Below are 4932 nucleotides of genomic sequence, written 5' to 3'. Positions count from 1 at the left end.
TTTTTTTTTTCTTTCTTCCCCCCCCCGCTTTTTGCCAGATGGAATGACTTACGCGCCGCGAGGCTCTAGCGAGTGGTGGGTGGATCAGAGCAGCTATCAAGGTGGTCTTTAAGCTGTCACGCTCCTGCTGAAGGTACAGCGGGAACCGGGGGAGTGCTTTTTCCGTAGGGAGAAAGTCCTGCCGAGGAAGGATGATAGCAGCTCGCTTGAGTCCCCAGCGAGGAGCAGCGGGACAGGCGTGGGGAAGCGTCCGGAGAAGCAGCAGTGGAGGGGGGTGGATTTTAGCGTGGCAGCCAGGTGGAAAAGCGCCCGGCACGGAGGTGGGACCCCTGGGTCCGCGGCTGCAGGCTCGCGGCTGGCTCTCGGAGCGGGTTTCGGGAAGCCCGGGCGGAGGGGCGGTTCGCTGCAAAGACCGGCAGGGAACGGCGCACGGCCGGCCGCTCCGGGAGAGCGGCGCGAGGGGTGGGAGCGGGGGGCTCGGCTCCGCGGCGGGTTCATTCCTGCCAACAGGGGAGGAAAAGCAGATACGTTTCAGTGCGTTTGAAAGAAAGGCTCAACTTTTCTTTTCTCTTTCTCTTTTTTTGATGTTACAAATGTATCGTGATAAAAAGGATCATCCCCCGCTCCGTGCTTTTTATTCCTTGCCTTTAGGATTAGGACAATTCCCATTGTTTATCTTCTCACATCAGAAACAAAGGCTGCTGGAGGCAATAAACGGAGTTAGAAGGATCCCAGGAGCGATCAGATATTCTAGGAATGAGTACGCCTCGTACGTCTTGCCGCGCCGTGCGTCTCGTGCGCCCGGGCTCCGGTGCGCTCCTCTTTCTCGTGCCACTGCCCGGCTCCTGCCAGCCCGCGCGCAGCATCCGGGGGCCAAGCGCAGCGGCACGCGGTCCGGAGGGGGGCCCGCGCGCGTCGCCCGCCGTCCCGCGGCGCCGCGCATACTTCTCGCGGCCCGCGCGTAGGTGTGGGCGCTGGGTGGCGGAGCGCGGCGAGCTTTGCTTTTCCAGAAACCTGCTGGATTAGTGATTAAGCTCGGTGCGCCTTTCACAAGCCGAGGCTTTCTTCTTTTTTTTCCCTCTCGACCTGTCCGAACTCGCATTCCCCGAGCGCTTCGGAGAGACGCTGCCTTGCAACACTCGAGCTGAGCGTTCGCCACAAAGCCGGCTTTGCGGGGAAGGGCGTCCTCCGAGCCGCCTTATCCTGTATAAAAGGGAAAGGGACGTAGGTGTCTCTTGGAGGGATCACGCCGCTGCAGAGGCTTTCTGAGCCGGAAGGGACTTGGCCAAAATTGTCATTAAACAGCCCGAGACGCTTTCTATCTGGTTAGGAAGTAAACCTCAGGTGTGTCCTCTCGGTTTGGGGAGCTGCTGCTCCGCTTGCTGCCTATGCTGAAAACCTCTGTGCTCCAAGTTTGCAAAGATGCTCCGTGCTCTTTTCTCATGAAAGCGGTAGACTTGCTTTTCCTCCCGTCTTTTCAGGCTCAGAGTTGTAAAGTTAAATAAAGGGCTTGAGTTAGCGCGCTTTAGATCCAACCGGCTTTATGCGTGCGTGTGTTTGGGGAAGGTCCCTCCGCTTTCTGCTCTCTCTCCGGCGGAGTCCGGGATTTGCATTAGGCACGGCAATAGCTGAGCTGCCTCCAAAGCAACTTGCGTTTCGGACTCGATTCGGCGCTTGAGGCTACGCGCACGGCAATAGGATTGACCTTGCAAGCGGCTCCAAGAGCATCCTGGTGCCCGGGATGCCTCGAAAAGGGTTTAAGCCGAGCGATCGGCGCTGCGCTAGCACCTCTCCGAAGCAGGCAAGGGCGGCAGGGCCCCGGTTTCGGCAGGAGATAAGGGGTGAGCGCTGACTCTTTGGCGAGCATAGCAAACACAAAAAGCGGGGCATGAACGTAGTTTTTCCTTTAGCTGCGCTCAGGACGCTGTGATCCAAGGCCGTTTGGATTATTTTAAAGACCGAAGCCCCAAGACTCGATTCCCATGCCCGGGAATCATTGGCAGGGCTTCTTTATGGATGAAGGGCCCTGGTTATCCACCGTGCTGAGAACCGTTACGGCCTCTCCCCGTTTTCCTGCTGTCAGGCAGCTAAATCTGGCTTCGGAGGAGGCTCTCCGAGCAGTCCGAGACGCGGTTGTGCCGCTGCAGAGCAGGGTGTGCCACCAGCAGCTCCGTCTACCCCCTGTTTACAGGGGTTTAAAACTTCTGTCTGGGCTTGAGACTTGGCTTAAAGGGCCAGGAGCACAGCTGGGTTTTTTAAAACCTTTTTAAAAAAAAAAAGTGGATTTGACCATTCTGGCAATGCTTGAAGACCTCGCGAGTGTCCGAACAAGCCTGGCTGAGCAGCTGCTCTCTAACAGTGCCCACTTCCTAGGGCCGGAGAGGAAAGGAGAAAAGGAGTTTGGGTTTCTACGGTCCACCTTTCATCCAAGCATCTCCGGCACTTTGCAAACGCGGGGCTCAGCTCTCCKTGTCCGTCGCTGCCGGCTTTGCAGAGGGGATGTTGCAAGAGCAGCAGGCTGGCTGGGTACTTCCGAGCACACGTTTTGTGCTGCTTTGGGTCTTCCTGCAATGTAGAGGTTTCGGGAGAAGCAGGCCTAGGTCCTTTTGCACTTGCTTCCCTCCGATCTTTGAATAGATCTTTTTTTTTTTTTTAAGGTGAGTCTCCCCGTAGCGAGAGCTCGCTTCGCCTCGAGCCCGGCTCGGTTTTGTTTTGTGCGAGATTCCTTGCATTGTCTTCGTGACCCTCCCATTTCCCACCCGGCGAGGAACCGGTCCAGCCTTTTCCCCGTGGATGCCGCACTGCCGCGGCACTGATTCGGCAGGTGCAGCTAGCTCCAGGGCAGAGGTGCTCTTGCCAAGCCCCGCTCCCCTCCCCGCATGCTTTTTTCGTTATAAGGTACAGTGTGGGGAGAGTTTCCCGGTCGTCGTGTCTGCTCCGGCAGCAGGGAGAGCAGGTTGCACGGATTGGATTTGGCGGAGAATCGCCTTGCTTTGAGGGCCGTCCGCTCCCCGCAGGTGCCTAGAGCTCCTCTGCGCTGCCCCGGGGATCCTGCCRGAGCCGCGAAGGTGTTGCTTAGCCCTTCCCTGCCCTGCGCCGTTAATTCGGTCATGGGATGTCGGAGCCCTGCATGCAACAAGTGACACCCATTCCCAAGAGGGCACAGGGAGGGGAGTGCTAAACCGACAGCTTCCTGCATTGGAAATATTTGTTGATTTTAAAAATCTTGCTGCTTTCGACAAGCCCGGCTAATTTTAGTTCAGCAGGGAAAACAGGCTCCCTTTAAGGGTCTCATCCTGCAGAGGCAAGAAACCTTTGCAAATCTGGATGCTGGACTTCTAACCAGTTTGCCTGGTATCAGAGAGCTGGTCCTCTCCGGCAGGAAGACCTCGTGGCTGTGTTTGCCACGACGTAGGAGTGAGCAGTGCTGTTCGGCTCCTTGGTGATGATGGGTATTTTTGTCATCCTCTAAGGAAACCTCACGTAAAACTGTGTGGTTCACAGCAGACCCTTGTTCCAGGGAGGCTGGACACACATGAGAAACAAAACCACTTTGCACTGCAGGTTGTGCAGGGACAGGATCTGACCAGCTCCGAATGCAAGTGATGGCAAGAAACAAAATTTCATTCCGTAATGCTTTGCGAATGGTTTTTTCTGACTCCACGAGTCAGAACTGGCCTTTCGCATTGCAGTGAAAATGTTTATGTTGCTCTGCTCGGAGCTGTTGTCCTCTCGAGTAATTCATCCTTGTGGATGGAGCAGTTTATCTGGGCTTTCTTAAAATGATGAAATTGCTGAGCAATCCTGGAAGTTAAGAGTTTCCAGGAGGTTCTTCCGTATTTCCTTACAAATGCAACACCGCCGGCTTTTATAATGCTTGGTGATTTTTTTTTTTTTTTTTCTTCTCTCCTTAAAGCCTTGTGAATCCACAAAAATCTCCGTCATCCAAGGCTGCTCAAATGACAGGCTCTCGCCCAGGTGCAAAGCGCAGGTAACCTTTATTTGGCTCCAGCCTGGGGTTTCCGCCCCTTACTGCTGCGGGTGACCCCCGACTGCATCCTCCAGGCTCTGCGGGAGCGGTGCCGTGGGCTCTTGCGGTTTGCAGCCAGGAAGGTGACGTTCGGGATGTGGCTGGCTCAGCAGAACGGGAGCCAGCGTTGCACTTTCACGAAATTACTCGGGAGAAAAAATTAATTGAACGTCTTGGCCGGTGGAAACCAGCCTAGGGTCTGTTGGAAGTTGGGCAAGATCAAACTAATCCTGCAAAGGGCTCCTCTCGCCACATCTTTGCAAATTCTGATCRAAACGAAAAAATCATTCGAATTTTTCCGTCCAGGTCTAGCCCAAAGCGCTGCGTTAGGGGAATTCCCGTGGAGTTTAGCCCTGTGGCCTGTGCTTGCCTCCTCTCTGTAAGCACAGGCTTAGGAGAAATCTCATTAACTGAAAACCAGTCATTGCTGTCGAACTCGAGCCCTGGAGTAGCTTCTACTGGCTTATAAAGGAAGATGCAGTAAGGGATGTCTTTCCTACACATTCAAATTAGGTTTCCAAAGCGGATGCTGCTCTTGGAGTTTGCTCGACTTGCCTCCTGGTCTTCCCCAGGTAATGCTGTGCACAGCAGTGCCTCCTCCTGAGAGACTGATTTGGCAACTGCTAATTGGCGGTGGGAATTTGGGTGTGAAAAACGCCATTTCAAGCAAGAGGTGAAATGCGCAGTAGCTGTCAGAGGAAGGCCAGGCTGCTTCTGTTCCAGGGGAGAATCCAGGCAGGTGCTCAGATGATGACTTTGGAAATCATGGTTTTCACTTGCAAGCAGTGAAAGGGAAGAACATCTAATCCCAGGAGGGGGATGTCTAGTCCTCAACAGGGTGACATCCTGCTGCAGAGCCACCAACCAGATAAGGGCAACCTTGCAGGTATCACATGGTCTCC

Source organism: Apteryx rowi, unplaced genomic scaffold (genome assembly GCF_003343035.1).
Source record: "Apteryx rowi isolate R43461 unplaced genomic scaffold, aptRow1 scaffold_259, whole genome shotgun sequence".
Lineage (NCBI taxonomy): Eukaryota > Metazoa > Chordata > Aves > Apterygiformes > Apterygidae > Apteryx > Apteryx rowi.
The sequence above is the reverse complement of the archived record's forward strand: the minus strand, read 5'-3'. Positions refer to the sequence as shown.